General features: G+C 39.2%; 1 long non-coding RNA gene and 1 pseudogene across 1 annotated transcript in view; one reads left to right on the top strand and one right to left on the bottom strand.

Annotated features, from left to right (window-relative positions):
• Positions 1 to 21,675, top strand: part of LOC106027433 (uncharacterized) — a 68,371-nt gene extending 46,696 nt beyond the window's left edge. The window contains exons 3-4 of the long non-coding RNA XR_001201023.3: positions 8,872 to 8,969; positions 19,972 to 21,675. This is a non-coding gene — a long non-coding RNA (uncharacterized LOC106027433). The remainder of the gene's footprint in view (positions 1 to 8,871; positions 8,970 to 19,971) is intronic.
• Positions 18,570 to 18,688, bottom strand: LOC111756446 (5S ribosomal RNA; annotated as a pseudogene).
• Positions 21,676 to 24,766: the final 3,091 nt, after the last annotated feature.

The raw sequence follows: 24,766 nt of genomic DNA on the forward strand, positions 1-24,766 counted from the left end.
GTGAGCCTTTACCTGAACAGGGCCTGTGCTGTGGTAAAGGGGACTCAGTAGGGTGAGGGTGAGGGTGAGGGTGAGGGTTAGGGTTAGGGTTAGGGTTAGGGTTAGGGTGAGGGTGAGGGTGAGGGTTAGAGGGAGACCTTCAAGACTAAGCCTGAGAAGTGTCTGGGAAATGCCTGTTTCAGTGGAAGTCCAGATTATAAGCTTGCTAGGCATGCTGGCTATGCAAATTAGGGTCCCAGATCCCTGGTTTCCTAACCTTACCCACTCCAAAGTACCTTCTCTTTTCATCAAAAATACAGCAGTATCTACTGAAGTGAGTGGCACGGGGGAGGCTCACCATGCTGCCTGCCTGACTGCGCTCATTTTGGAGTGCAAAGTGGGTGTTTGATTGCTAGGAAGGACACCACTAGATAGCCGAGGAGGACACTGAAACACTGGGGGACAGATTGAGGGGAAGCAAAGGAAGTCAAGAAGGGGGAGTGTGCTGGCTGCTTACCAAGCTATGTTCCCCTTCCAACCAGCACAAGGACAAATAAGAGAGTCAGACCCCTCTCATCTGTCTCAATGAGACTGACTGTTTATCTACACAGTGCAGAAATACTAATCTTATTTGGAAATTACCACAAGGACCTGTTAAATTATGGATAAAATGTGAATCATTTTATGCCTAATCATAAAAAAATGAGCAAAATATCAAAGAAATTTGTTTGGGGAATATTAGTTTGGAAAAATACTAATAATTTTCCTAAAAGAACTTTGAAAATAATTGTACACTCAGTTTTATGGGGAAATCATTTCATTATTATTAATGCTTTTAATTCTCGAAAGTTAGTTGTGGTATTTTTCTTGCAAAAGCTTGTTTGGAAAATATAGGCAAAATGATATAATTATTATGTGAATTTTATTGTCTCACCAAGAAAGCAAAAATAAACAGAAAGACTAATTTCAGATAAGAATAGGACATTGCTGCCACTAAGCAATCTTTGGCAAATGACTTTAATTTCCTGGAACTTGATTTCTGCATCTATAAAATAGGGACCAGAATTAGATCACTCTTAACAGTAATCTTCAGAGATGCTCTGCAAAAACATGTTCCCAGGTCAAATGGATTTGGAAGTCACTGCACATTGGGTCCCCTATGGAGTATTTAAATACTCACTGGTAGGTTAACAGTGAGAATCCTGTAGTAAAGGAACTTGCTTATCTTTGTTTTTGCAAAATTTCTCCAACTGATCTGGCCACAGAATGCTTACTCTGTTTCCTTTGTATGATAATAATTAATACATCTAGCTCCCTTTTTGGGAAATGCTGGCTCAGTGATCTAGGGGGTGCTCCAGCCTCCACATTTTGTTTTTTTTCCAAGGAAAGACAAGATTTGTTCTTTTTCTGAGAACAGAAATCAGTCTTATTTATGCATTAACTCTGGTTATTCTTCTTAACCTTATTATTTCCGCTTTTTTAGTTTCTACAAATGTGTATATACTAAAGACCACTCCATGCACATTCCTAAGAGCCACCACTTACATCATGGAGACTTCCCAGGCACTAAAAAATTGTCCCTGTTTGGTTAAAATTTTTTAGTTACTAAATAAATTTCAAAAATTACAGAAAGACAAGTGATTAAGCCCTGGATATTAAACCCAACCAAAAACATTCACACTTTTTAAATAATTGCCACAAAACACTGATCATGTTACTCAACAAGCATTCTGTAAGAATTTGTCATACCCAACAATAGAAAAGACATTCAAAAAGCTTGTATATCCAGCTTTTTGACTTGCCTCAGCCCCATACATGAAGAGGAATTGTCCTGGGTTTCAAACAATATATGAGTAACAGTGTACAAGTAACAAAATTTTCTTTAGTTTTAAATTTTACTTATTAAATTATTTCCTGAGATAAACAAGCCCAAGTTTAGTAATGAAATAAGAAAATTTATTTGCCTGCTTAACAATGTTGAACAGCTGTCTGCACAAGCACATAGACATGGAGGGCTGTGAATACAGCACTGGGATTCGCTGCCTCCTATGCACCAAGTTCCATGAGCACATGCAACACCAGGTAGGATGAGATTTGATCCCACTAAGCATATGGTAGGTGCAGGGGGCAGAGCTAGTACCCTGTGCTACACAGCCTTCCGTTGTCACCTACCCAGTCTGCACTCGAGAACTACACAAGCAAGTCAAGACAAACAATGTTAAAAGTCACATAATGATGTTCAAAATGTAAGATCTTGGAAAGGACTGCATTACCAGCTGTCCAGGGCAATGTGTGGGCTACAAGGTGAACACACCTGCTCTATACTAATGAAGGAGAAGGAGCTTTCTATAAAGCCAAAGATGAAACACAATAACATTATATGAAAGCGGCAAAAGGTAACTGATTTCTGTTTGTTTAGTGGCTATTATACCTCTACAGCAGGTACTGCATATCCATTATTCATTTTAAAAAGATGACCACGAGACAGAGGGTGTAGCTCAGTAGTGGAACATTTGTCTGACGTGCTGTGGCTCTAAGTTTGATTCTCAGCACAATAAAAACATAAGGATAATAATAAGTAAAAGGATTGAAGAAACATGACTTGCCTTTTATACTGGCTGCAAACCCAACCTAAGTGGATCCAAGGCCTCCTCTTGATGATTATCAAGTCTACTTAAAATATCACTAGCCATGCTTCCAGGGAGTCACACACCTCAGCCCTAGCACTTTTTGTCTTTGGAAAAGTAAACACAAAATATATATGTGTATTTACACAACCAAAAATGATTCTCTCTGGTTCTGTGGTTGTGTGTCTAGGAGTCCGCATAGGTTTTTGTCTTGCTGTCAGGGAACCTTTCAAATGCACAATATCCAATCTATCCTAAATGTAAAGGTTAATCTCACTTTTGAAAGGAATTCATCACTCTGGGTTCTGAACATTTATTTTTGGTTTGTACTGGGCAAGAAGATTCCTAACAAGGAGTCAGAGCTAGCGGGTGAGTGACTTCTTGGTGCCCTTGAAGATCATGGTGCCCTTCTATGCAAATGTCGCCTACTCAAAAGGACTGAGACAACAGTCTTCTCTTAACTTTCATCCTTTCTTCTACTTGTAACCTTTGAACTTCATGGAGCTTACGCAAATTATAGTATTGGATTCCACCATGACTCAAAGTAATGAAAACCTTCCTCCAGGGCCTCAGATGAGCTGGAGAAAATACAGACCGTATGTGAATTCCTTAGGTCCCTGGCATTTAGCTGTTCAGTGGATAGTTAAGCTCACTGAACAGCCTGTCCAGACCTTATCCACAAACTACAATAACTTAGAACCCCAGAGCTCTGTGTTCTAAACTTGAATCTGTTGCTCACTTACTATATGGCTTTGGGCATTTAGAAGAAATTGGGTTAAATAGTTTCTTTTCTTTTTTTTTTTTAATTTTATTTAAGGAGGAAAAAGAAAAAAAAACAGAAAAAAGATACAAGTTATGCAGAATTTCACAAAAAAATAAACAGTACGAAATCACTAGTTAATAGATTACATATTGTCATCTTAGAAATAATTGTTCAGGTTACAAAATTAAAGCATATAGAGTGGACATTCAAACAGTGAGACTACAAACAGTTCTGTTCAATGATCCAATAAAACTCGGTAATATAGTTACCTATCTTATACACTTAAATATACATGCAGTTATGTCCTTTAGAGCACTTTCTTTTCCTCTCTTTTGTACAATGATAATTACACAATTACTTTTTTTTGAAGAAAGTAAAACCAAATGTGATATAATAGGACAGAGTCAGGCAAATCAAAAAGATGGACATAATAATGTAAAAACAAAATACAAGGTGATCAACAATGGTTACCATGTCTCTTGCTATCTTAAAAAGAATTGCCTATATCATCAGTTATAATAAAATTGAACAAAACAGTGAAGAACAAGACCAATAAAACCAAAACATTGGAGACGTTAGAGGACTTCAAAAGAAGATAATAGTCAACCATAATGGGCGTCATAATGAATCTTACTGTCTTCAGAGTTGTTGCCTATACTCTCGAACTTGGTACTATCAAGTAAAACAGAATAGAGGAAAATCAGTCAAATCAAAATGGTGAGAGCAATACAGGGTTTCAAATCAAGTTAATAGGAAATCAATGTGGGTTACTATAATATATCCTGCTATTTTTATTTATTTTTCCCTTAATTAAAAGGGTAAAAATGAAAAAGTAGATAATAAAAAGGAGATTGAGATTAAAAAAAAGAGGGCATAACAACAAAACAGCGAGGTCAAAACATAGCCATTTAAGCAAAATAGTGTTTCACCACAAAATAATCTCGATATAAAAGTAGTTACCCTAGTGTCTCTTTCCTTAAAATCTTTGGGTATAACTTCATATACTGTAGCATCAAACATATCAAGACAATGTAAAACCATTCAAGAGAATGACAGTATTACAGGGTATTTAGAATCAACTAACAGAAAATGCACAATGGTTTCTGTATAATCTCCTTGTCTATAAAAGTTTTTGCTTATATTATCACACATAATAAAGTCCAATAATATACAACAGGTTAAAACCAATGGAGACAGAAGTAAATAGTTTCTTTTCAACATACTTCTAGTTCAAAGATTCGGGTTTATAAAAATGGAATAGGTTCATTATCCCAAAACTGAATAAGTATGTTCCTCATACAAGTCACACATGCTTTGAAAACACACAGTCTTGTTCCGTGATCAAAGAGTGCCTACAGAGGGAACAAGCTTGCTTGTGTATAATTTATTACGTTAATAAATTATACAGCTAGAAAATAAATTAGTGTGTACTGTAACAGTTTTCTCATCTCTGCACTAGATAGTGACAAAAATACATAATACATAATATTACTAGATAGTGACAAAAATACATAATATTCATCTGGGAGAGTTAGGCATCACTCTTAGGAGTTGCATCAGAAATTCTAGACTCTGCATGTCTCCAGATCTTGCATGCCTGTAGCAACCCCAATCCAGTGCCCAATCCTGACTGCAGGGATGTTTGTACCTTGCAACAGGAAGAATCAAAGAATCAAATGCATTTCCCACCTTGAGGAAGGGCTGGAAATCAGTCAACAATTGTATTCAAACATGTGGAATTAAGTTATTAAATAATATAAAAGGATGTCCAGTGTTATATGTTATTCTCCAATACTAGAGCAATATTTGAGTAGGATTATTCCTTCGTGTACATTTCCTAGATCTTGAATGTACAAACATTGCAAAAAAGCTGGCCTGAATTTAGGGGTGAAGTAGAAAATCTAGGAAGACAGGAAAAGCTAATCGATTCACTTAAAGTGTGTTTGGAAGTTTAACTTTGTTAAATCCATGTTGTTTCTGAGATCAAAATAAGTCTGTCTTAGCTACCACTTTCTACTTGGTTTTTGCCCAGAGTTCTGAAGGTATTATTTTCTTTCCATGAGGAAAAATTTTCCTCAAGAGATACTTTCTGTCACAGAATAAGAAATGTCAAAGAAACCTAGGTTCCAACTTAAACAAGAAAAAGTGAATGTCTTTGTACCCAGTGCATCTGGTTTGGACCCTGGTGCTGAAATTCTCACTAGATGTTCATTGAATACGGGCAGTAAATTAATGAATTAATGAGAGAAATAAGACTTTGGACCTAGTAACATGGAAGTGTGGAATTTGCAGATGTGTTTGGTGATTCATGCTGATCCTTTGTCAAATGCTGAGTTAAATTTGGGTTGGTGAATTTCCTTCAGAGGGTGGCTCCCTGGCAGAGTGCTTTTGGATAAATGTACATTCCATGTAGACTCTAGGAGTATCTTGTGCATACTTCTCTACCAATTCCCTGCTGGACCTAACATTTTGTGACTTCCTTGTATGGCAAATTCTCATCAAGTGTGTAAGATAATGGCCCTAGAACAATGTTCTAGTAGGTGCACTGGAAAGGAAATAGTATTTTCTCCACTTTGGGGTGGGGGAGAGAATTTTAATTCAGTATAGCTAAAGAATATCTCCTTCCATCTCTAAGTCATTTCTAAAGACGTTACAGTTTTGATTTTTTTTTTCTTTTTGCAATGCCTCCGAGGTAACTTCCTCAGTCACACTAGTGTAACCAAATCCACTTTGCAAGAAATGATTATGGCATGAAGGAAAGCTACCTCTTTGCTGTGGCTATTGTTCCTCAAAGATGTCCAGTCTTTGCTACGGTGATCCTGGTGTCTGTTACTAGTAATTCTGCCAGCAATTCTACATTTCCCATAGGATCAGACAGAGCTGGGCCAAAGGCGATCTATTTCTATGACACTGTGGCCTTTGTTCCTTCCTCTTCTGTTTCTATGTCCCTAAAACCTCAGCAGTGATTGTCTATACCTCAGTTTCCCTTTGTGTCAAATGTTAGGGAAAAGTTGCTGGGTGAATGGATGTGATTTCTATGGAGACTTCATAATCCTCTATCTCAGTGAGGACACCAAGAAAATAACACAGGAATTCCTCATGAAGTAATTATTTAATAGCTTTTCCAGAAACAGATGACTCAAAAATTATTTAATTTTCCAACTCAAAATTATTTAATTTTCCAATAAGCCTTCACTAATAAAAATTAGTCAGATATTCTTTGTCAATTATTTACTCCTCTGAAGACTAATACTAAACTGTAAGAAAGCTACTGAGTGAAAAGAAGCAATTATCTTCTTATTTGCTCTTGCAGTTTCTCACACTAGGGAGACAATGTGGTGTTTATACATGTGAATCCGATTTATTTCATTTAAAAGTATGATATCAAGTTGCATCCATTTACCCAGAAATGTCTCAAGTTGTCTTTCTTTATGGCAGAATAGTACTCCATTGTATACAAAAACCACATGTTCTTTATCCATTCCCCACTTCATGGGCATTTGAGTTTTTTTCCAAGGTTTAGCTACTACAGATTGTGCTGCTATAAACATCGGTGTGCTTATTCACTGTGGCATGGAAAGGGGGAAGGGAAGGAAGGGAAAAGGAAAAAAAGGATAAAATAGGAATAAAATTTTGTAAATAAGTGGAGAATAGTTGGAGGGAGGAGAGGGGACTGGGAAAAATGAGGAATCAAAATATATCATGTTCTGGTACACGTTCCCTATGATATGATCCTTATGTGTATTTAAAATGTATCGATAAATTTAAAGAAAAAAATAATTAAAATTTTAAAAAGTTTTTAAAAGAAGTATTTCAATTATCTGACAAATACTAAGCACTGGATCTATGCCATGTATAGTTTTAGTTGTGGGACAAATGATGACACATAGGACCAAAAATGTTCATGTTGTCCAAAGGAAGACAGAGAAACAAAGAATTTCACACACTTTCATATGAGATTATGAGGAAAATGGACAGTGGGACGAAGCTGTACTTGCGTGAGAGGGCGGTGTGAGGGTGGGGAGCTGAGCCATAGGAGTGGAGATGGCAACAGAGGAGGGCAGAGAGCCCGACCAGGAGCGTCTTTGCCAGGCAAGCTGAGTTCATTTCATTCAAGCGTAATGGTGAGGCACTGGGCTCTTTGACAAGAGAGTGATGTAATCTGATTTATACCTTAAAAGGTTATTGTTTTTGTTTTATGGGAATTGGGAGGAAGCTGGGAGTGCGTTAGAAGGATGTTTTATTAGTAGGGCAGCCAAGCAAATAATGATGGTGAAACAGATGCCAACAAGCAGTGTCACCAGGTATCGCTCCCTCTGCATCTCACTGGCATGAATATTTCCTCATGGATTCCATCCCAGAGTCACAGTTCTTCAGTCTCCTAAGATAAGAGCATGGAAAAAGCATTCTGTAATCAGGTTTCATACACTTGGGTGTGAGATGTGCCTTTTTTCTCTCTCTCTTATCAGGCCTAGTTAGACTATGTGGTGGATTATCTAAAAGTCGATTTGGAGCCTCCAACTCAGCTGAGTCAGGGAGGTTCTGGGCATGGAAGACCCACCTGAGAATTGTTGCAGGAGCAGCATAAAAAGAGAATGAGAGGAGAAGGCTGTACACCGCTGATTTTTCTGATTTTCCTTGCTATACCTGGCTGCATACCTGGCTGTTCTCATTCTCAGAGGAGCTCAGGTCCTTACTGTTGCTGAGTATCACTCTGCTCTCTGTGAGGGAGCTCTGGTCCTTGCTTTAAGCGTGGTTTCCTGGCTCCAGTGCAGATCCCTCAGTCTGCAGGCACAGATCTTTACTCTGCTGGTGTAGACTTTCTAGGCTCCACCACTGACCTTTGGGGCTTCCCAGTGCGGGTCTTTGATATGGACTTGCATGAGATATTGTTGTACTCATTGGGTCTCCAGCATGGACAGATCTCTTGTATTCTTCTGTATTTGACTTTTGGGTGACTATTATATAATAATCCTGCAAACTGTGTGTCATCTTAAATCTTTTCTCTTTCAAACCTTGATTATAACGGACCACAAGATTTTTATGAAAGCTCCTAAAACAAACAAAATGAAGGAAATCAGGAGTGAAACAAAGACACTTGATAAATTATAAGAGACAGAGGTAGGAAACATAAGGGGTCTTATCATTCAAGCAGAGAAAGGCCCTCATGGGCTAGGAGGAGAGGGCAAGGTAAGGATTGACACACAGTAGGTAATCTTCACCTTCCCAATAAAGACATGGAGACTTGAAGAAAGTACATTCTCATACAAAAGTATTTTGTTGAACTGTATTGATTTATTTTTGACACTGGAAATCTAGAGAAGGGAATTTTGCGTATTTCTGTGCAAGTTTGGCAATGCTGGTAGTTGTTGGATGTTGGAATTTCTTGGGAATGTTCTTGGCTTTTTGTAAAGAAAGGAACAATATCATCTCATTTAGGTCATTCGAGGAAAGCAGGATGACAGAGCAGTTATCTGAACTATGTTGCTTTCTTTCTGGTAGGTTCACATCATTTCCTTCCACCAAATAGAGATATAAGCCTGGTGAAATGAGAGGAAGACTTTTCATCTCAATTTCATGAACAAGGACATTCTACACAGGTGAGAAAAACTGTTTGTGGTTCTAGAATCACCAGGTCCAACCTGGATCCTCCTGACCCTGCTCTTGGCCCATCATTTAAGCTCCTTACAGAGTCCCGTGGTCTCACAGATGTCTGTAATCCTCTGCATCCTTGCCTTTCTTCATGTTGTTCCATTTAGCAGAGCAATGAATTTTCCTAGCAGAGGAAGTGGAACAAATATTTATTTGCCAAAAAAAAAAAAAAAATAGACGTTTTAAAGCAGTATATACATCACACACACACACACACACACCCAACTGCATCTTTTGGCCCTTGAAAGGAGTATCTCATAACATATTACTTCTGGTCATCTGAAGGCCTACTGGTTATTTAATTCAGTAAGAAGACAAGTAACTTAAGTAGAAAACAAATCCAAGAAAAAAATTAAAAGGTACTGGAATGTTTAATTCTGAAGGACAGAGGTTGAAGGATAATTTGGTGACAATCTTCATGAAATAGAATTGAATACCTTCTTACTATCTGGATCAAGTTTTACTGATTTGTGTACCATGAACACAACAAGAGGAGGAGATTTAAACTCTGCTATTAGCACGTGTGATTAGTTGTTGCTGAAACTTGTAAAGGAATTGTTTACTAATAGAGTGGTTTACACCAAATGAAGACTGTAAAAGTCAGCTCTCTATTTCTCTGAGGCCTATGTCCTCTGTAGTCTCACTGCCAAGCACTTTTTTCTCACTGCCGCTGGATATATTGTCCTGTAAACCTTTTTCTTTTTCTTCGGTGTCAAATTCTGCCCTATTTCAAAGCCAGTGTCTGGAGAGGTTAGCCCCACAAGGCGGTTCAGATACAACCTGTTGAAACTCAATGATTTTTCACCTTTTACAAATCCCTGCAAGGAAGCAGAACTTTGGGATTTAGAGGTATGATCTACAGTGTCAGCTGTCTGCAAGGGGTTCCACTTCATTTTTGCTTTCATTGAGCATGCTTTGGAATCGTCATGCAGTGGAGGAAATCCTTTAGTAGTGAAGGAAATCAGTCCATTGTAGAACACTGGTAGCTTAATGCGAGTGTGCCATTTTCTACTTATTGCTGTGCCTACAGAAACTTCTAAACCTGAAGTTTGGAATGTTTGTGTTTCTCAGTATGTCTTTCTAGAAAAATCTCAAGGATTCACTTCACCTAAAGTCTGTATCACATAATGTATCCAAGAGATCAGAGAGGGTCTAAATTGAATATGTCTCCTTAGAGACTCTGGAATATTATGGCAGACCATGGATTTCCATGTGCATACTGAGTCATATCAGCCTATGAGAAAGGGATTTAAGCTTTATTTGATATTTCCCAGTTAGTTAAAAAAAATGTGGGAAAAACCATTTGGTAAAATTTAGGCTCAGTACACAATAACAGGTCCAATAACTTAACCTGAAGGACAATATGGAGAAGGCATGTTAAGTTATCTCTGATCCAGCTCTGATCCTAAACACGAGTAGCAATAGATTCTACTTTATATGCAGAGAAATGAAAGAAGGTTGCTAATGTAGGAAAAAATGAGATCATGTTGTATAAGTCTCCACCACCTTGCTCTATGAAAATCTAGTGTAAATCTTTTAAAAATGAACTTTCACAAAGTTAATATCAATGAATATAGTCAAGAAAATTGTTGCAATTATTGGCAAGATAAATGTTTCCAATGAATACTTTCATTTTTGGGATACAGCATTCTCAGAATCAGGATAGAACTAATTCTGCATAAGTATTAGACTTGTTAAAAGATAAAGCAATAATAATGGTAGTAGTGATGATACCCATGTCAATAGTAACACATTCAATCTTTTACCTATTGTTTGGAGTAAATATTGTTAAGCCATAAAGAGCAGGAAACCAATGCATAAAGAATTTAAGCAACTTACCAAGCAAGATTCATCTAAGGCAGAATAATAGACTCAGAATTCAAAGCCATAGTTTTAAGACTGCAGTGATGTAAAGGCAGGGCTGCTCTCCTCATGGCGGCTGTGATGCAGTGGTGTGGAATAAATGAAATTAAGACATAGGACTAACCTCTGCTAGATTAAAGCCTGCTCTTAATTTCTGAATCATGGAGATGGCCTGGTAACCAAAGAATCCCATATTTTTCTCCAATCACTTAATGTGTAGCATGTGATCTAGAGATAAAGTCTTACCTGGACAATAAGAACTCAGTCTATAGTAATATTTATAGACGTATATTCACCATTTTGTTGCTAGCTTCTCATTCCATGGTGGCCCTGGGAAACAGAAGGTAGTAGATTGTCGACCACAGTTGTCATTCAATTCCTTACAGTTCCAAAAGAGCTTGAGTTTTAGTTAAAAGCCTCATCTGAACAAGGCATATTCAGGAAGAAATGCTTAAAAGAAATTTCCTGGACAGCAAATGTTTCCTCTTTTGGATAGTTATGACCTTCACCTTTACCTCCAATTCTAAACTTTCAGAACAAATAAGAAGACATAATCAACTCATGGTCCAAACCTGCAAACCATGCATATGGAGATTTATGTTAATATTCATGCAAATTAGGCACAATTCCTGGGCTCCTGGGAGGTTGCAAATGGAGCCCTTGGTACAGCAGAGGTCAAATATCCTTGGCTTAGAGATCAATTCTACATGCAGATTTCAAAGAGCAGTGGCAGCCCCTAAACACAGCAGTCTTTAAATGCTGTGATAGTTCCATGCTTGAGTAGTTTTCTGTCATAATTAGAAAGAGGTGACCCAGCTCAGAGAAAAACAAAGAGCAGAATGAAACTGAGCTCTCATATTCTGGTTATCTCAAAGACATCCAGTAGCAATGAGTTCCACTTTATACCATTACTTATTATTTTTCCAACCCCGATTTCCTAATTTTTTCATGTGTACATTAAGGGACTTCAGATGGTATAAAAAATGGCTTTCATATTTTCAGTTGACTCTGCTTTGAATGCTGAATTTCTGTAACCTACCAAAAAGATGGGAGAGCTAGGCCATTGACTTTGAGAGTATCTCAGTAGCTTTGTACCCTGAAGTGTTAGCACCTTCCCTGAAATGCTGCAAGAACAATACCAATGAGATTAACAAAGACCGCATAGCAACAAAGGAATCCTCAATGACAGCTACCATTGGTGCCATTAAAATGCCAGAGTTGGGAGATCTTAACTCCAGAGTGCCTAGGGGAGACAGGATTACTCACAAAGGCCATTCGACTTTGCCATACCCTTTTGAAAAGTTGCTAGATAATCTGGGATACAGGGTGGGTGGTGTCAGTCCCTGTCTATGGCAGGGGAAAGGAACTGTGGAATGTGCCAGCTCATCATACCAAATCCGGGATAGCCCTGAAGAAGTGACATGAGGCAAAAGTATTCACAACCATGCATTCGCGTGCCTTGATTGGTGAGTTCACAACTAAGGTTTTATCCTCTTCTACTGCTATTGCAAGTTAAGGAACTGCACTGAGTGGTCAGATTTTGAGTATCACCAACACTTCCTGCCCACCCACAAATCTCAGACAGGAAAATGTTAACAGCTCCCAGTGCTGGCTGCATTAAATCTACCTCCACGCAGGCCAGACTCACAGTCTCCCTAACAATTTCATCTGTAGCCTGACAAAGTGAGAATGGTCCTGTTCCCTTAACACATTTCCAGGACTGTGGCCAATGGCAGACACCAGGTCATTAAACACATTCACAGCTCAATGACTAAAGAGAGGACATGATAGTTTTAATTAATTCTTTCCAATTGAGCCCTGTGTTTCTTGGATAAGATGATTATTTCTGAGTCCTGCTGATTCCTCATCTACAAAACTGAATTCAAAATGCCATTTTCCTTGAATGAAGTGGTTTGGATAGGATAACAAGAGCAAAAATATCTGAAAGTCCTTATAAATATCTATTTTTAAGTAGAGAAAAGGAAATTGGAGAGTTTATTTTATTATACATCTTTATTGAGAGAAAGACAGTTTCTGTGTAAGAGAGACAGGAGGGGACCCGGAAAGTGGGTTGTCTATAGAGTTTAGAAATTAGTCAAATTCTATGAGAAAAACTAATTCAGGATAAAATCTACGGTTAGAATGATGACTAAAATGAGAAAATGAAATTAAAACAGACAGGGCGGGCATCTCAAAAATAAGATATGGCATTTGTGTTGTTTAGTATAAAGAGCCAAATATTTGGGGAAAAGGGTAGAGTGGAAGAGTTTAAAGGAAACAGGAAAAACCAACAAATTAGGCCATAGATAAGAAATTGGATCAAAATCCAGCTTTTAGTTTAACAGATCAGTGCTTTCATCTAAACTATAAATAATTCTCACCTGCAGTTAGGTATAAACCATGCAAGCAGTACCAATATTTGAAAGAGAAAATTGTTCTTGCTTCTAATTAAAAGGTATTATATTCTCAGTTGGCTGTGTTGTCCAAGAATCCATTAATCAAAGAAACCATTACATCTCTACTTACATTAATTCCATTATTGTATCACGTGAGTTATGTTCAAACATTTATTGCCCAATAATTTTCAGAGAAAAATGTAATAGCTTGGGTGGAGATACCATTAATGTGAAGAGTTTTTGGCATAGGAGTTAATGAAGTGCATGAACTAACCCTCCAACCCCAATTATAATGAACTTTTCCAAATTCCAAAGCTAATGGGTAAATTCCAAATGCTGTAAACGTGATGGCTGGATTACAGCTTTGCTCAGTGAATGTCGATTTAGCTGCAGACTTTTGTGAGGATAATATCAGATAAACAAAATCAAGGCATCTTTCCCTTCCCCCAGAACATTCAAAACTATTTCTTACATGCCCATTAATTTTTTAGCAATGGCTTCCATTAAATCTTTATATAAAAGGAAATGTTTATATAAAAAATTACTTTCTAAAACAGGCAGTAGGTTGTGCCTTTTTTTAACATCTCATGTAGTAAAACAGTATCACTACAAAAATAATTCTAACAAGACTTTATAGGTTATTATAAGAGAATTTGTCATGTGTTGTCTTTTATCACAGAGCTTGTCAAACCACAGAATTATGAGATAAATGGTAATGGTAGTCATGTAATATTTGCTTTAGGAAATATGAGCAGCTGGAAAAAGACACTGTATTTCCATTTAACACCTTCGGTACAGACTCTCCAAATGCCAGAGGTTTGCTGCAGGTCTGAGGCAGGAAAGCGGAATGAGAATCTTGGATTTAGAAGCAATCGCTGCATCTTCGAGTTTGACATGACCTCAGAAGTTATCGAGACCAGACAGATTTTTTTCCAGTTAGAGAAAAGATGCATTTGGAAGCCTGAGCATCCAATTATCCAGCCTTAAGAACAAGTAGGGATCTGATAGAAGGCAGCCCTACAGGTCAGCAGGGAGGGGTTTTTAGTCATTAGAAACAAAAAATCAACAGAATGCATGTTAATTACAATAACATATGAAATCCCAATATATAAAACACAGAGAATAAAGATGCTTGTGTGGAACAGAGGAGGGTGGAGATGTGTCCCATTCATCTGTCCCTACTTCCTAGCTGAGTTTCTTCATGGAGAATTGTTAGACAGCTCTCTGGGAGATGGCATGGGGTAGGACTTTTCTGATGGCAAAATAAAGAATTTGATCTGAGAATAAACCTCAGTAAAATCACAATGATGATAACATCACTGCTCAGACCCACAGGGATAACGTAAGAAGGAGGTTAGAATCAGGATGGTGGCCATTAGATCTTCCTTTAAACATGCAGATAGACACATAGACAGAGGCACATACATACAAGCACACATTTATAAATTCTGTGGGGAAAGATTCATTCTGATTGGTCCAGCTTGAGTAGGGTCCACCAATTATGATGGATTGGAGCAGTGGTGGAGAGAGAAGGTAGAGGCTGGGGTCATTTAGCAGACACATGACTGGCTCTGAGTGGGGTTCAGTTCCTACAGAAGAAGTACTGGCCGCACACAGACATAAATACAGAGATGGGACTGGAACTCAGAGGCCAGCTGAGCTGCAGGAAATACAACCGACCAGGCTGGACTTGTGAGCTCAGTACTAGGAGCTATGCCTCCAGGGGTAAGTGTGGCTATTGTGCTGCTTTTACCATTTGGGAAAGACACTGTACATGGAGTCCTTGGATCTAGAGATAACAGAAATTTAAAACCTGGCCAGGAAGTGGAAGAACACAGGAAAAGCTGTTAATGGAGAAGGAAGAACAAATGGGGAAGGGACTTCAATTTGAGCAGATGGAGAGCTAAAGGGGGCAAAGTTCTGATGGAGAAAATTAGCCTGGCCTATTAACAAAGGAAAGGGACTGGGTGCATTTGGTTACTGGGGTGAGCTAGGGTCTGAATGGGGCTGCTGAAGTCTTTGTCACTGGAGGGGCAATCTGGGTCGCATGGGAAGACTGCTAATGCTTAGGACAATGACCTTATCGAGGGTGATCTGACTACAGAGAATCTGCTGGAAATCCAAGATGACCTTAGTTTCAGGCAAAGATTGGAGACCAGGAATTTCTGGACTTCCTTGCAAATCCTGAAACTATCTTACTCTTACCTTGGTGTATTCTGTCTTAAAAAAGATGAGATAGGTAAAGTGAATTTAGGGGTAATATGCCAGGTTTCAGACAGACACTCCATAGGTGGTTAACATGCCTCTAAGCAGATCTCAGCAGGAATATGAAATAAAGTTTATGATAATAAACAAGATAGTAGAAAATGAAGGTAGAGGTGTTAACTTTTGTTCTGCATTTAGTTACCCACTGGGCATCTGTAGACCCAGCTGCTAAATCCCTCACTATGCACACAAGTCCACAAAGATTGGTTAGTTCCCAAGAGTTCAGGAAGACCCAGCAATAAAAACCTGAGGCAAGGAGCACAAGAACACAGGCAATCGGCAACAGAGAGCTTTGGAAGCAGATTCCTGAGCTCTGGCTTCCAGCTAAGTTTGAGTCCAGGCTCCAGGCACTGCAGGCAACAGGCCAGCAAGGCACCATCTCAAGAGAACTAGAAACCAGAAAAATGGCTTTGAAATAAGGACAAGTCACACAAATCCACAATTCAGGTTTTGCCTAATGGAGCTCTAGGGTTAGCAGAAGGGGGTAACCTTAGCTATTGTTGCAGGTGCTCATCATCCCTGCCTGGTACAGGGCTGCATTCCAAGCATGGGGACTAGTGGGAAAGTTTTGGGAATGTGGGCTCTGCGCGACGAGAATCAAAAAGATCCTTAGAGCTTCCTATTTGCTCTGAGTGAGGTCTATGGAGAGAGGACATCTCAGTGTCATCTTCTTGGCAACAGTGTATCTCTCTTGACTCTTCCTAATGTAGAGAATGATCCTCAAGGATAGGAAACCATCAGACTCTAGCAACAAATAATGTCTGAGCCCAGATAAACAGTCAGGTGTTGAAAATAGATGTCCTCTAAAAATGAACTAACAAAATGAGTTATCCCTTCTAAGCTGAAACTTATAAAGAGTTCTAAAGAGAGATCTCAGTAAATAATTTCAGGAGTGGCTCATATTCATCACCTTGTGATGTTTTTCAAGCATAGAAGGAATTAAAATTGAGCCTATATTTCAGCATGGTACATATTTTACTCATTTGCTTAATTTGCTAAATATTTTCATGTCACATGGCTTGCAGAAGGAAGACATGGAAACGTTTAGAAGTAGGACTCAGGGCATTAACTTCAAACACCCACTTCTGATATTCCTGCCAAGAAATAACAAAATATTTGTCTCTGAGATAGTTAACCTCTCTTCCATACACAATCCACAGCACATCGCTTTGGCAGGCTTCATGAAATTCTATGTTCTCCGCAGAGGATGGTAATCTTTCTGCTTAGGATCTCAGCTTTCCCACGAAGATGAGAAACACCAGGAACACACACACACCACTTTCCAACAAATCAGCTTGTCTTGAGATGATTTTTCATCCAATTTAAGGGTAAATGTCAGAGAAGTGTTTAACTCTATTGGAACTAACCAGCCAAACTTCCAAAGGTAGAAAATAGATACAGTTTGTAGCTCTGGTGGGCATGGGGTCTTTATCTGCACTGATTCTCTTCCAGCTCCTGGGATGCAGGTACCAGAGGAAGGATAGATACCTTTACATGTCACCCTAGTATAACAAGGTGGGACATTTTATTTTATCTTGCAAATTTCTTTCTCCCCCAAATGACTCTGGGTATATTACATATAAAACCAACCCCTGGCTTTTCTGACATGTTTTGCCCAAGTTGCAGTTATATACACCTGTGCCAATTACCAGTAAAAGGTGATTACTTATTCAGGAGGAAGGAGCTTTAAAGAACAGTGGGACCCAGTTCCATATGAATGACACATTTTATCTGTTTTTCAAGTAATTCATGGAAAATACTGACGTAAAGTGCCAATTATTTTTTCCCTATGAATAGGGTTGGCAGTCTTACTGTATACTTTAAAAGTCACTTACGGTTTGCTCATATTTTTTTTTTTAATTCCCCAAGGGGAAAGGATGTATTTTCTTCACTGTAAAGATTAAAGTTAAATTTGACTTCACATTCTGTAAAGGGGACTCTTGGAGGCATCCCATTCTCACATCTTCCGGGATATCATTACAAGTGCAAGTTTGGTGATTGATGTCTCCTGGGAGAACCCTTCAGAGAAGGCTGCATTCTGGTTAAAATAACAAAGTACTCCTCATCCTCTGGATGCATTTGAGAACCATTTGCAGGTGGTCATTGTTTACCCTGCTAAAAGTGAGCCACTTGGTTTGAGGCAGCTCATTTCGGACCTGGGCTGAATGCCATGCCTGAGCAATTCTCTCAGCAAAGCTGCCAACAGACTCATTCTCATTGTTTTATTCGAATGAGCATTAGCTGCTGCTGCATGCAAGCCTAAGACCCTCTATTAGAAAACGGTTCTCTAGACCCTCTTAGTGAAGCGTGGTGGCTGTAGAATTTGGGGGAATGTGGATGATCTCCAAAGGGCACACTGTTGTTTCTTACCAAACGATTGTACTTTAGACTCAAGCAGACATAGTGGGGAAAAGAAGGAAAGGCAAGGTGGCAACATGTTTGGCTGCTGTCCTGGGCAGCTGTGTCACTCAGACACCCAGGAAAGGATACAGGCTGTGGAAAAACAGTGGCCCATACATTTACATTACTTAGAGGGCACGCAGTTCTCCAAAAGCCATCAGCACTTCTAAACCTCTTCAGAAGAGCTCAGAGCAGTACCAGCACAGGGCATGGGGCTGTAGTTTCATTTCTGAGGGGTAAAGAAATATGAAAAAATTGAGATTTGCAAGACCCTGCTTTCAAATTAAGTCTCCCTGATACAATATGATAGAACCAATGAAAACAAGAACAAAAGCATGGTAGAACTTCACAGTAAGATGATATTAAATCAACACTAGCTATTATAATGTCTTGTTTTCTTCAAAATAGCTGTTCATACCATCACAGATAATAAAATCAAACAAAGCAGGATAATACCATTCCAACTAATGAATGAAAGCATTATAAGGCTTCAAAGCAATGTAATGGGGAGTCATGATTACTATAAACTCTTACGTACTCTTACCATTTCTTATACTAGGGAGACTCTACGGTATTTATACATGTGAGTTTGATTTTTTTAAAATTTAATTTTACTCTTTTTTAAATGTACAGCACCCAGTATTCCCAGGCAATCTGCCATCCAAGTACTAACCAGGCCCAACGCTGCTTAGCTTCTGAGATCAGATGAGATCGGGCACGTTTAGGGTGGTATGGCTGTAGACTTTTTTTTTTGAAGGTAGTAAAATACAACAGAACAAGATAGAACAAAGCCAACTGAGACAGCGTAGTGAAATTGGTACAGAACTTCACAGCAGGTTACCGGGATAACAGTAATAGGTATCACAGTATATCTCGTTATCTTCTCAATAGTTGTTCTTTCAATCACGTATATCAAAATAAAATGAAATACAGAACATTATAGAGCTTATCAAAACAGAATATTGAATAGAGAAGTACCATTAATCAGAATAAAGCAAAACGTAGTAAAAATATTTGTCTTTACGGAGATGGTAGAAGGAAATCCCCCTTATTTGTATATTGCATATGGTCAACCTCCCAAGAGATGCTCAGATCTCTGGTTCCCATTTGCTAATGTGGGGCAGGGAAAGTGGGATATTTGACTCTCAGCCTGTACACCGATAGGCTCACTATTGCTTAGCAGGTAGGCAGGCTGGTTACTTGGTTTCCCAGTGTGCTAAGTTCCAACATGGTGCGGATCTCAGGAGACACTGGTGGCTCTCCCCCTGGAAGGGCCACAGCCTGCCACACCACAGCCACTTACTAGGGAGGCTAGCTGATTGCTTAGTTTCCCAGCATCCTAAATTCCAACATGGTGTGGATCTCAGGAGGCACTGGTGGTTCTCCCCCTGGAGGAGCTACAGCCTGCGTTTGATTTATTTCACTTATGAGTATGGTCTCAAGTTGCATTCATTTATTTATAAATATCTCAATGTGATCATTCTTTATAGCTGAGTAGTATTCCACTGTACAAAAATACCACAACTTTTTTATCCATTCCTCAGTTGATGGACACTTAAGTTGTTTCCAAGATTTGGCTATTACAAATTGTGCTGCTATAAACATGGGTGCACATATATCACTGTGGTATGATGTTTTCAGTTCTTCTGGGAAAATGCCTAAAAGTGGAATAGCTGGGTCGAATGGAACTTCCAATCCTAACTTTTTGAGGAATCTCCAGACTGATCTCCACAGTGGTTGTACCAGTCTACACTCCCACCAACAGTGCAGGAGAGTTCCTTTTTCTCCCATAGCCTCTTCTTTGTCTTTTTGAGACAGAGTCTTGTTATGCAGTTCAGGCTGGCCATGCACTCACGTTGTAGCACAGGCTGGCCATGAACTTACAATGATCCTCCAGCCTCAGCCTCCCAAAGTGCTAGAATAACAGGCGTGTGACATCATGGCTGTCTCCTGATGAGGTCTTCTTAATAATACCATTTTGAGTTATGATTCCCCCTTTCCTTTTATTTTCTCTATTTTTCCTCAGTGTGATCTGGAGAACTCAAGTTCCATGCACAGTGTCTGAGCAATGAAGAATGAACTCAGTCAGTCCTGGTGTAAACAACAAGGCAGAATCTGGAATCAAACCACTACCATTTAAGCATCTACTCCTCTTCCAAAGGACAAGCCTGCCTGGACAAAGAGTGATTTGTGGTGTTGCTCTGGGTCCCTGTCCATTCAGGAAACAACTGATGCCAACGTTTTCTTTAAAAAAGGTGTACCTTTAATAAAGCTTATAGGAGAATCATAGAGTTCAAAGTAGGCACAAAAATTACCAGAGTTACAAGCAAGATGTTACAGCAATCAATACTGTTACTAGGAAAACAAACAGACGCCATGATGCTGGTTGCTATGGTCATCCTTATTCGCTTGTTAATTATAATCACTGTAATATTTTTCCATTGGTTCATTTAATTCAGCTTGGCAAACATCTAGACTTTATCTTTGATTTTTGGTGATGATTTGCTCATTCGATGTTGTTTTTCTTTCTTTTTCAACCAATGATGTTGGGCAAGTTTCAGTTTCCTCCATGAGTTTCACCTGTGCCTGGAATGCTGCAGTTTCTCACATCGAACAGTACATGGGAATCTGATCTACTTCCTTTAGGATAATGTCCTCTGCCTGTTGGAGGCTTCCAGCGATTCGGGACAAGTAATGTTAATTTTGTGGTAAGACTATGTCATCTGTAAATCCTTTTCTAATCTGATGACTCTCCTTGAAATATTTATAGTCATCATGTGAAGGTCTCAAAAATTCTTCCAAGTTGGTGGTGGTTTGGAGTAATGGACTGAAAACTCCCCTGTATTTTCTAGAAACATTGCATTGTGTCTCTCAGATGTCATTTCTTGCAGAGTCTCCCTAATTTGGGAAAAAGAAAACAATTTTTGAATTTTAGTTGAGAACAGCATGAAGATGATCCTCCTAGAGAAAGTACAGTATATTTAAAAACAATAGAAAAGGGATTTTCCTCTTCTCTCCCAAAGAATGTAGCTTCTTATTCTTTCTCAGCAAAGTCTCTGACATCTGAACTCTAGCAACTACCACGAAGTTTAATGTAGTCTTTTTCCATTATCATTGGTACAATTGTGAACCGTGGATAAGTGTGCCTTAGACCAGAGGAAATAAGATTTTGAAATTTGCAGAAGCAGAACCTTTAGAAAGCTGTGTAGTCTAAACAAGAGAGAAGTCGGCAGTCAGAATACAAGGATATCAGCATGAGATAAGACCGAAGCTCAGTGGCCAAGAAAAGACTGAGCAGTCCAGTGCCATAGGCTGGAAGGTCAAAGAAAATAGAAGGTCAAAACTTGTTAAATGTGTAGAATTCCACTCATGGGTCAATGGGCCAAGGATTGCAGCTCTGACTTTTCCAAATACCCTTTCTACAGTTACCGCTGGGAAAGGAATCGCTTTCATGGTATATCCAGCCCAAGACATGAAACTGAAGGCTGATAATAAAAGACATTATAATTCAACATTAAATGGTTCTATTGGATAAAATTTTTCTCACGATCTCTATTACCTAATCCGACCTCTTTCTGTTATTTGTTCACTTTTAAGTGTCTAGCATAGACTATTTCATGCTTTCCAACTTCTCAGGCCATCTGAAAGCTTTGGGTATAAGACATCTCTAATCTCAAAGTACATCAACCATATTAACATTGCAAGTTTTGAGAAATGGCTACTTCCTGTCTAGAGCTTTTCCTGGCAATGAGTAGCATAAGAACAGCCCTTCCTCTCTAAAAGAGAAAGCTGAGAGAAGAAAGAGGTTAAGATGGAACAAAAGGCAAGAAATTGGTTCTGATGGACAGTTAAAATTTCAGCAGTGTAAAAGAGAGAAAATTTAACAGTGGACAGTTACACATTCATGTGCCTATTCAAACATTTTTAATTTATTTATAAGATACCAACCATACATTCACAAAGAGATCCATTGGGAAAAATAGTGGTGGTTCTTAACTCTCTTCATATTGAAAAAGCAGAAGTGTTCGGGCAGAAACCAAGAATTCTCAAGAAGGATCTAGGCAGTTCCTACCTCTTCCTTCATGATCTGCATGTGAAAACACAAAGACCAGTAGGTTGAAATCTGGGTTTCAGTTTTATAATTCTGAGCAAGTCTCTAAATTCTGCTGGCTCTCAATTTCCACCACCATAAGATGAGAGATTTTATGATCCCAGCTCGGTAGGAAGGGGATCATTATGGTAAGTAGATATTTGTGGGAGAGAGCAAAGGAATTAGCATTTTTCAAGATCCTAAAGGATCAATCTATTCCTATATATCCATCTAATATGTACTTAGTGAGAATTTGTTATTACAACTACTAATCATTAAGCTATATTACTAGTTATTTTTAGCATACTATTCTAGACACTAGCATGTCAAACAGGCGGTCTCTGCATCTTCATAATCTATGATGTAGTGGGGATGAAAGAGAACAGACTAAGTAAGATGGCACCAAAATCATAAAATCATAACATGGTGTAATAAAGTATGGTTACCAGTAAAGACAAATGCTATAGGAAAAGTCAATCAGGATGAAAGAGTAGATACTGTGGGTAAAAGTGGCATATATTTTGGATTGGGTCATTATATGCCTTTGGGAGAAGGTAACATTTGCACAAAAGTCTAGGAGCCAAGAAATATCCCAAGCAGAGAGAGACCAGCCTGTGTAAAGCACACTGAACAGCAGGAATATGTGAAGCTAGGACATTAACTGGAAGTGATGTCACAAAGTTTGGTACCACATCTATGGGTAAACATAATGAGTACCAGTCTTATCTGTGAGTGTAGAGACAGCCAATGGAGGGTTTCAGCAGATGACTTATATGAAGTGATGGATGGATCATTATTCACAAAGTGTAGCTGTGTATTGGAAGGCTGGGGTTAGACAATGGGGAGGGGAAGAACAAAGCTAATTATCACAATGCCATCATAACAGATCAGGTCAGAAGTGATGGTGCCTTTCACTACAAAGTCAATTGTGGAGATGCTAAGAAATGAAAGGATTATCTGAAATACTGTTTTCTATGGAGTCAATTGAGAGGTAGAGAGTGAGGAACAGAGAGGAAAAGAAAATCATGGCCCTATGTTTGGGTCTGAAAAAAATACTGGAGCCTCTTTCTGAAATAAGAAAGACTCAGAGTAAAAAATGGTGTAGGGAGAGAAAGGTGAGTTCTGTTTGGGATGTGTTGAGTTTGAAATGTAAAACAATTGGAGATGTCTCACAGGCTTCTATAAAAGCTGACATGCTCCTAGGATAGTAACCTGTGTGTGTGGCAGCCGCATAAGATGAAGTGGGTGTCTGATCCAGTTGGGTTGAGGAGAGACTGTATGACCCACACGGAGGGAGATTTTATCCTGTGGGGAAGGAGAATCCCCAAAGACTCTACACGGGAGTTCGCAGTGTAAGTTCGTAGGTACAGAACACTCACTTGTCTACAGCTGGCATGGCTTGATGGTTACAGGAGCCAAAGAAAAAACTACCCTGATTGATGAAACAGATTACAGACAAGCCAGCAAGACAAACCATCAGAAAAAGTTTAACAGGGGGAAGGCAAAAAGGTTTTGGAAATTAGGGGCTTGATGTGCCCTTATAAGCTAGAGACTCTAAAAGCGAAGCTTGGGTCAAAAGCCTGAGCTTGTGATGTTGCTTTTGGAGTCTTCAGTGTCTGGACAGAGGAAGGAGTAGGAGAGAATTCTGTGGATACACACATAGAGTCAGACGAGGTAAGACCCAAACACAGGTTCTTCAAACCACCAATCTTAAGGGCTGACGGAAGATGAGAAACACACAAAGGAGAATGAATGGGGTGAGACTGCTTGTAAGTTGACTGACAGCTTCTGTGCTCTACAGTTAACTCAATCTTCAAGCAACAGTAACAGAACATGCATTAGGAACCCAGATGACAACCATACACGTGTACGGCCCTGTGGGACGGAGCATGGAATTCTGCAAAAGGGTAACATCTTAGCTTGAGTTCATCAGAAAATCAGAGCCCATCACAAAGTTCCTTTGCCTTTACTTCATCAGAGGGTGCAATCCCAAGTTGCAGAGAAGAGAGGGGTGAAATAGAGAAAGAGGTACCTTGGGATGCATCCTATAGTTGGTTTCCACTAGCTGTGACTGGCTGCACAGACCTTGGTTCAGGATAGTCCACCGGGGGGTGGAGGGTGGGGTGGATATGGCCCAGCATCTCCATCTCTGTCTCCAGCACCATCTCTGCCTCTACCTCCACCTCCACCTCCACTTCTGTCTCCATCTCTAGTTCATCTCCAACCTGTCGGGGCTTTGCCGTAGGGTGTATTAACCCTTTCACTCTTAGAGTGAACATGTGTGAAATCTTGGTGGGGGGTCCCTGTACCGACAGGGGAGCGGGGTGGGGGGGGTGAGAGTCACAGGATAGGAAAAAGGAAGGTAAGATAGGACTGTGCCAAGTGAGTCTGACTGTACAGACAAAGATGATGCTCTATTGATGGCTGAAAGAATAAACAGGCGAGTGTGTGATTCAAAGTAGTCTTAGAGGTGTCTGGTTTAGCAAATAAATGTAAAAGGGGTGAGGGAGCCTGAGGTTTTCTATTTATTAGTTTACATATATTTATTCAGCACTTGTCTCAGCTCTTGGCATACACATTCTGTGGCAGTGTTTCTTTAAAACACTGGTGTTTGAAAGAAAGTTTGCAAAAGAAGCTGATGCTGCCAGAGTTGAGTACTTTGCCTAACATCCAACCCTAGTAAGGGGTGTATCTGGCATCTGAGCCTAGCTCTGTCTAATTCCCAAACCTC

This window comes from Cavia porcellus, unplaced genomic scaffold (genome assembly GCF_034190915.1).
Source record: "Cavia porcellus strain 051 isolate PalLab524CR breed Dunkin Hartley unplaced genomic scaffold, mCavPor4.1 scaffold_7, whole genome shotgun sequence".
NCBI classification, from domain to species: domain Eukaryota; kingdom Metazoa; phylum Chordata; class Mammalia; order Rodentia; family Caviidae; genus Cavia; species Cavia porcellus.